Consider the following 8,871-nt stretch of genomic DNA (forward strand, 5'->3'; position numbering starts at 1 on the left):
TTCTGGGGATATATATAAAGATTATTGTATAGATCACAGGCATCAAGTAAAAGCCTGAAAACAGAGACAAAATATAGGTATATTACCATCAATAAAGATCAAGAAGACTCCCGTCGACTTGAAATAGGATCAGGTCCTTGATGCTTGTTCAAAGGTGCATATGGGGGTGGGAAGCCAGGTAGTCACAATGCGTAAATTCCAAACACATATATTATGTATGCAGCAGGCCATGAGTACCTGAGTCTATATACCCAATAAAGGGTTTCCAAAAATTACTCAATCTGAGAAAGATGAAGCGGTTTAAATAGGATATGGCTTTGTCACAGCATACAATGCCTAAGTAGGATAGCGTATATATGTATATACATTATCCTCTGAAGAGGATTTCCAAAAAATTCCCCAAAAATGCAGGGTAAATTAGGCCCATATGACATACCCTCTTAACTCCATATATGCTCTATGAATCTAAACAGCAGTGAGCTAAAATAACTTGCCTCCGGTGGAAGGTATATTCCCATAGGGGATTGCCGTTTGCGAACCGCTGTAATAGTAGCCTTATGGTGGTTTTCAGAGGGCCTCGTGCCTTCCTAGCAAGGAGCTGTGACACCGCCGTTCCTTCCCTCCTCGTGGGCGCCGCACCCTATGAAGACGCCGAGCGTAGTGACGTCATTACGTTGACGCGTTTCGTCCGCCAATCACCGCAGACTTCGTCAGAACTGGGATTGCCTTATATGGTACTCTACTTGCCAAAATGACCCTGAAATGAAGACGCTAAGTGCTTTTAAAAATGATTTTATCTGTTTGACATGTTCACCGTGCTCATGTTTAACCTCCTTATGATCTATGTGATCAAATAAAATATTGTTTGTAATTTTTGAACCCATATTACTCCGCGTGGATCATTCAGTAACCTCCTTTTTCTAGGTAGGGGTGCTCTGGTCACACTACCATATTGTTTAGTATGCATTTCTTGGGTTTATGGATCCACACTTACATGTTAAGTGAGTCGGAGATATGACTATGACACTAGTCATTCGTGTCATTTCAGGTGGCCTCTTTCTGTTCTATTTTTGTGACATACTTTCTTAAAGGTTATTATAACCTGTTCTGCCACCTTTGGAGGTTTTGATTTTGTTTAAACATTTGCACGGTGTACACTGACTGCTGGACAATTAATATTCTTTGACCAAATCCATACGATAGGTTTTATTCCCCTCTCTTTTCAGGGAAGGGAGAATATTAGGGGGGGAAATGGCCTACCAGATCAATGAGGAGATGGATGCTGAAATTAGATCTGCATTTACAAAGAACTTTGACCCCCAAGTAGAGGGAAACGAAGGGGACATCAAGACTAAGTTTAAATTACATAAGAAGCTAACTACCAAATATTTGAATAGAAAGTGGGATATTACATCCCTTGAATCTTATATAGAGAGAGGGATTGTTCCCAGGGGACTAAGGGAAAGAGTAATTCCAGCTGAACATCTTCACACCCCCAGATTTCTGGAAGGGTGGAAAGAGGTCTGTATAAAGCATGGCATAGAGATCATGCGATTAATTGTGGAAGAAGAGAAGGTCCAATTGAATGAACTCTCTAACGAAATTGATGAGAGTGCAAAATCACTTGATCCCCTGAAGAATGATCCCGAGTTTGATAAACATAATGACTTTCTTAGAAAAGAGATAGAAAAAATACAAAAAAATCTGAAATTCACGAAACAACAGAAATTCAGAAGAGATTTAGAGGACTGGGAGAAAGTTGAGATATTTGATCTATCAAATAGTAGAGGAAGGAGTCGATCAAAACGTAAAAAACATTTCTCTAGGAATAATAGACAATATTCGTCAATGAGTGAGGATGATGATGAAATTAACAAGAGATCTGTTTTTAGAGGAAAAAACGGTTGGTGAAAATCAGGGGATATTAAAACAGACAAACAAACAAATAAATGGGACAAAGGAAGAAAGAAATATCACAGCTGCCCTGAAACCACCCAGTCAAAATCGAACCAGAAGTCAGAAGAGGTAAAGGTTAACCTAGAGGAGGGAACCAATGATCTCAAGGTAATTAATCTCTCTAAATTTGTGTTGAAAAAAAGACATTATGATTTATTACGGAAAGGCTTGACCTTTTCCCCTACGGATAAAATGGACCAGTTTGAGGTCTATAAAGATTTAAATCTATTCCTGAGAAAGATCCTTCTAAGAATTCCATATCTATCTAGAGAAGAACTAAATCCCTGTGACCTTAACTCAGAGAGGGAACAACAGGCATTAAGTGACCTCATAAGTCTTCTTGAGGAGACTCCCATGAGTGGCGAGACTGGGGAGGTGGATGTCTCAAATAAGTGGAAAAGACACACTAGACTTAAAACTCCATCTAGAAGAATGCCCAATATTAGGGAAAACAAATGGCTAAGTACTTTTTTAGACTTAGTACATGATGATCTTGGTAAAATAAACTGGACAATGAGGAACCCTGATAACTTGACTAAAGGTGAAAGAACAGCTCTTAGGGAACTCAAGAATGCTAAAAATATTGTGATTAAAAAAAGTGACAAGGGGGGAAACGTAGTATTACTACAGAGTGTGGAATATGAAAAGGAGGTACTTAGACAGCTGAAGGGCCTCGATACATATCGTAAACTACATACCAACCCTTTCCCCAAACTCGTTGTTGCCCTAAATAAAAAAGTGGAATTGGCACGTGAAGCAAACTTACTAACTAAACAGGAATGTGACATGCTGACAGTTGATGTCTATAACATCCCCACCTTTTATGTAATCCCAAAAATACATAAAAATCCTACTCAACCACCGGGACGCCCCATAGTATCTGCTATTGGTGGTCCGTTGGAACTAATAGGTAGATTTGTGGATGACCTAATTAAGGATTTGGTCTTGGAACTTAGATCCTATGTAAGGGACACGGGAGATGTATTGAAAAAGATTTTAAACGTAAAAGTACCTAAGGGTGCACTTCTGGTGGGTATTGATGTGGAATCATTATATACCTCTATTCCACACATCTGGGGACGGAGAGCTGTGGCTTACTTTTTGGAGACATATTTCCCTGAAATGGAGGCTCAGAACGAATTTATATTGGACCTGCTGGAATTTATGTTGACCCATAACTGTTTTCAGTTCCTGGGTTCCTTCTACCAGCAAACATGTGGTACCTCCATGGGAGCACCTTGGGCCCCAGCATTTGCATGTTTACATCTAGGCTTATGGGAGGAGGAGTTGGTATACCCCTCCACTCCTTATAAGCAACATGCAATAAAATGGCTGCGATATATTGATGATGTCCTGATGGTCTGGGATGGAGGTATGGATCAGTTGGAAAAATTTATGGAATTCCTAAATGAGAATGATAGGAATATCAAACTTACTTACACAGCAGATAGAGAGGTAATAACATTTTTGGATCTATCAATCTCAATACAAGGAAATAAATTAGTCACTAAAACGTTTAGAAAGGAAACAGCGGCGAATACACTTTTACATGCTAATAGTTATCATCCAAGGAGTTTAAAACAGGGAATACCTATTGGTCAGTTTCAGAGAATAAGAAGGAACTGTACAGAAGAAGCTCAATATAGAAATGAATCTATTCAGCTCTACAAGAGATTTAGAGAAAGAGGTTACTCACATAGAACCCTAAGAAGAGCAAAAAGAAGAGCTCTGGGTAGAACAAGAGAGGAGCTTATAAATAAACCAAAATCAAAGGTAGAGGCGAATTCGGTAAACCAACCAATAAGATTCATAACTAAATTTGGACAACAATGGGGTGAAGTCAAGAAGGCCCTGAACTCTCATTGGTACTTACTAACTCAAAATCCGCAGATAGCAAGAGTGGTAGGGGGGAGCCCTCAAATGGTAGCAAAAAGAGCTCGGAATTTAAATGACATACTAGTACAATCAGAGTTTCAGAGGGCACCACAAAGGAATTGGTTAACTAGGAGGACAGGCCTATGTGGTATGTTTCCATGCGGCCATTGTCAAATTTGTCCATTTGTACATAAGTCCAACCAGTTCTTTAATAATGATAAATCTAAGGCATTCCAGATACGAAGTTTCATTAACTGCTCCAGTAGTAGAATAATATATATGATAGAATGTCCATGCAAGAAGATATACATAGGAAAAACGAAAAGGAACCTCAGGACTAGGATTGGTGAACACCTGAGAGATATCAGAAATGAAAATAGGAACGTAGGGAAGGGAGAAAAAGAGAACCCACTGGCACAACACTTTAGAGAAGTACATGGGGGTAAAACAGAAGGCCTGAAAGTGAAAGGGATTTTTTTGCTGAATATTTCAGCTCGTCGAGGTGACTTTGACAAAGTCCTCCTACAAAAAGAAAAATTCTGGATCTATACCCTGGGTGCACTTGTCCCATACGGACTAAATACAGAACTCAATTTTAAAGTTTTCTTAAATTGAATTTTCTGGAACCTTTAACATACCTTGAGCTATAACTCGTACTGGGGTATTCTGTATGGGAAGGAAATATGGACTTATTTGGACAAAGTATGAACCTAACCACTAGGCCCTTTCTTTTCCCACTGTAGATTAAATTTCTATAACAACCAGATTAATATTAAAATTAGGTGTTTGAACCTGGTCTTGATACCTCCCTTCTTGAATCATAATAATTATCCTTCTCCATTATCCTCTCTAAAGATGATCTGGTTTATTGCAGTATGGTCCCTCCTCTCTACTGCCAGCAGTCAATTTAAATTTAATATATGTTTTTTAATTCACTTTGGATTTTTTGAATGTAGTGATACTTTTTCAACACCAGAGGGCGACGTGGAGACTTTTTGGTATGCAATTAGTGCACCATATAAGGCAAAGGAATGAAGTCCCCTCCCAGTTCTGACGAAGTCTGCGGTGATTGGCGGACGAAACGCGTCAACGTAATGACTTCACTACGCTCGGCGTCTTCATAGGGTGCGGCGCCCACGAGGTGGGAAGGAACGGCGGTGTCACAGCTCCTTGCTAGGAAGGCACGAGGCCCTCTGAAAACCACCATAAGGCTACTATTACAGCGGTTCGCAAACGGCAATCCCCTATGGGAATATACCTTCCACCGGTGGCAAGTTATTTTAGCTCACTGCTGTTTAGATTCATAGAGCATATATGGAGTTAAGAGGGTATGTCATATGGGCCTAATTTACCCTGCATTTTTGGGGAATTTTTTGGAAATCCTCTTCAGAGGATAATGTATATACATATATACGCTATCCTACTTAGGCATTGTATGCTGTGACAAAGCCATATCCTATTTAAACCGCTTCATCTTTCTCAGATTGAGTAATTTTTGGAAACCCTTTATTGGGTATATAGACTCAGGTACTCATGGCCTGCTGCATACATAATATATGTGTTTGGAATTTACGCATTGTGACTACCTGGCTTCCCACCCCCATATGCACCTTTGAACAAGCATCAAGGACCTGATCCTATTTCAAGTCGACGGGAGTCTTCTTGATCTTTATTGATGGTAATATACCTATATTTTGTCTCTGTTTTCAGGGTTTTACTTGATGCCTGTGATCTATACAATAATCTTTATATATATCCCCAGAATCATTTGGTACTGTGGACTTTGTTTCACTTGGGGTGGTTACCCAGGAAGTCCCCACATTTGAGAAGCGGGTATGACAGCCTTACAACTGAGAAGGTAATGAAAGTGTCCACTGACTACTGTATAGGGAGGTTTGGTGTGGCTTAGGTGCGATTCAGCTCCCATATCTTCATATATATCTATTTTTTATTTTTATGTTCCAGTTTCTACACACCAGGAGGCTACTCTACACATCCTGGCTCATATTGAGAACATATCTGCAGAATATATGGTTCATTCTAATACAAGTTGGAGATTTATGGAAACCTAGGATCAAACCACACCATTACCCTATATTGCCTTATATGGTACTCTACTTGCCAAAATGACCCTGAAATGAAGACGCTAAGTGCTTTTAAAAATGATTTTATCTGTTTGACATGTTCACCGTGCTCATGTTTAACCTCCTTATGATCTATGTGATCAAATAAAATATTGTTTGTAATTTTTGAACCCATATTACTCCGCGTGGATCATTCAGTAACCTCCTTTTTCTAGGTAGGGGTGCTCTGGTCACACTACCATATTGTTTAGTATGCATTTCTTGGGTTTATGGATCCACACTTACATGTTAAGTGAGTCGGAGATATGACTATGACACTAGTCATTCGTGTCATTTCAGGTGGCCTCTTTCTGTTCTATTTTTGTGATATTCCTGAGTATAGCTCGGGGTTACCACTGGTGGTGCTGAAACTTTACCCCGAGCTACACTCAGGAATACCTCCAGGGAGGCTAGATACATAGACTTGAACTTAGGAGAAGTTACAGGATCTCACATCCATGCATATAGTGTCAAAAAATGTGCTCAGCTGTCTATGTTTCCAACTATCCCAAGGTAATGTCCCCCATTCTGTGCGGAGATCTATTACTGACCTCAAATGTGTGCCAGACATAAAACGAAAACTTCGGTTGACAATCCACTTTAAACTTACTTGAAAAGTCTCCTTTCATGTTGAGAATGCTGCTTGATAGTTAACCATCTTTTGCCACAAATTTCTGGATTTCCTGCATACTTTGCAGCTTCTTCTCTGCTACTTACTTTCAATTCCTAAGGCCTATGTATCCCACGGTACCTTTTTGCCTGCAAGTAACGATTCCCATACTGACTCCTGAAACTCTGCTCAGCACCTGTAGTTCAGAAGGCAGGGACTGTAGATTTTGTAAAAAAAAAGAAAATCAAATAAGGCAGCACTTTAAAGTGAATGGTTGAATCTCATGTCTAATATATATACTAAGCAATAAATTTATGTAAAAAAAAGAATGTGCAATGGATCAATGTCTCAAAGACCAATACATTTATATGATATGAAAGTGTCCATCAATTATTGTGCAAAAGCCTCATAAGGATGTCTGGCATTGGAAAAAACATGTAGGGGGTACTGCATGGTTACTGCATGTCAATTCTGATTTTCAGCTTTCCGGCCAGTGTAATGCACACCCAATCTGAGGACAATCTGAGTGGAGTGGCAGTGTTCCTAGACATACAAGCGATCTGTATAGTGCCCAGGGAGAGTAACACCTCAATAAGTGAGTGTGCTTTTTAATGCTGTTTTTAAATACATTTTCATACGGGGTTAACGCTATGGGATCCCTCCTGTGTGATTTATGTGTTTCCAAGTAAGCATAAGTATAAAGAAAAAGAGCTATGGAGAGCAGTGGTAATGTGGATGAGTCCCATACTAACAGTCCCATACTAGCATGTACCTAAACCAGTGTTTCTCAACTCTAGTCCTCATGGACCCCCAACAGGTCATGTTTTCAGGATTTCCATTATTTTGCACAGGTGATTTGATCAGTTTCACTGCCTTAGTAATTACCACAGCTGTTTCATCTGAGGGAAATCCTGAAAACATGACCTGTTGGGGGTCCATGAGGACTGGAGTTGAGAAACACTGAACTAAACCAAGTGCTGTCAGACCTTTTTTTGATTTAAAAGGTCTGTTACTTCGGGTGAGTGTGTTGCAGCTCTGGGGAGAGCACTGAGAGCACAGGGTGGCACATGGAGAAAATTTATGGAAGAAGCACTAAGACTTTGCACATGCACTTTATTTTTTTTCAGCACTTTATTTTTGCGAACGTTTGCACAAAATTGATGGACATTTTAATGTTATATACATTTATTGCACTTTGAGACATTAAACTGCACATTATTTTTTTTATTTTTAGATTGATTGATTTTATGTTATTAGTTTTTATTACTTTTTAGCTTGATTTATTTTTTGCTTAATATGTATATATGTACAGTATATACAGGTGAAACTCAAAAAATTAGAATATCGTGCAAAAGTTCTTTTATTTCAGTAATGCAACTTAAAATGTGAAACTAATATATGAGATAGACTCATTACATGCAAAGCAAGATAGTTCAAGCCGTGATTTGTCATAATTGTGATGATTATGGCTTACAGCTCATGAAAACCCCAAATCCACAATCTCAGAAAATGAGAATATTGTGAAAAGATGCAATATTCTCGGCTCAAAGTGTCCCACTCTAATCAGCTAATTAAGCCATAACACCTGCAAAGGGTTCCTGAGCCTTTAAATGTTCTCCCAGTCTGGTTCAGTAGGAATCACAATCATGGGAAAGACTGCTGACCTGACACCATCATTGACACCCTCCATAAGGAGGGAAAGCCTCAAAAGGTATTTGCAAAAGAAGTTGGATGTTCCCAAAGTGCTGTATCAAAGCACATTAATAGAAAGTTATGTGGAAGGGAAACGTGTGGAAGAAAAAGGTGCACAAGCAGCAGGGATGACCACAGCCTGGAGAGGATTGTCAGGAAAAGGCCATTCACCTCAGCAGTGCCACAGGCTGATAGCTTCCATGCCATGCCGCATTGAGGCAGTAATTGCTGCAAAAGGGACCCAAAGCAAGTACTGAGTACATATGCATGCTTATACTTTTCAGAGGTCCGATATTGTTCTATGTACAATCCTTGTTTTATTGATTGCATGTAATATTCAAATTTTCTGAGATTGTGGATTTGGGGTTTTCATGAGCTGTAAGCCATAATCATCACAACTATGACAAATCACGGCTTGAACTATCTTGCTTTGCATGTAATGAGTCTATCTCATATATTAGTTTCACCTTTTAAGTAGCATTACTGAAATAAATGAACTTTTGCACGATATTCTAATTTTTTGAGTTTCATCTGTATATGTATATTAGACATGAAATTCAGCTATTCATTTTAAAGTGCTGCCCTATTTGAGTTTCTTTATTTAGGAGTGTTTTT

General features: G+C 39.1%; 1 long non-coding RNA gene across 1 annotated transcript; it reads left to right on the forward strand.

Moving 5' to 3' along the window:
• Positions 1–5,462: 5,462 nt before the first annotated feature.
• On the forward strand, positions 5,463–6,089 carry LOC149443545 (uncharacterized). The gene is made up of 2 exons (XR_016306661.1): positions 5,463–5,689; positions 5,797–6,089. It is a non-coding gene; the product is annotated as an uncharacterized LOC149443545 (long non-coding RNA).
• The last annotated feature ends 2,782 nt before the right edge of the window (positions 6,090–8,871 follow it).

Source organism: Staurois parvus, unplaced genomic scaffold, assembly GCF_062004578.1.
Source record: "Staurois parvus isolate SC_StPar_1 unplaced genomic scaffold, SC_StPar_1.0 ptg000850l, whole genome shotgun sequence".
NCBI lineage: Eukaryota > Metazoa > Chordata > Amphibia > Anura > Ranidae > Staurois > Staurois parvus.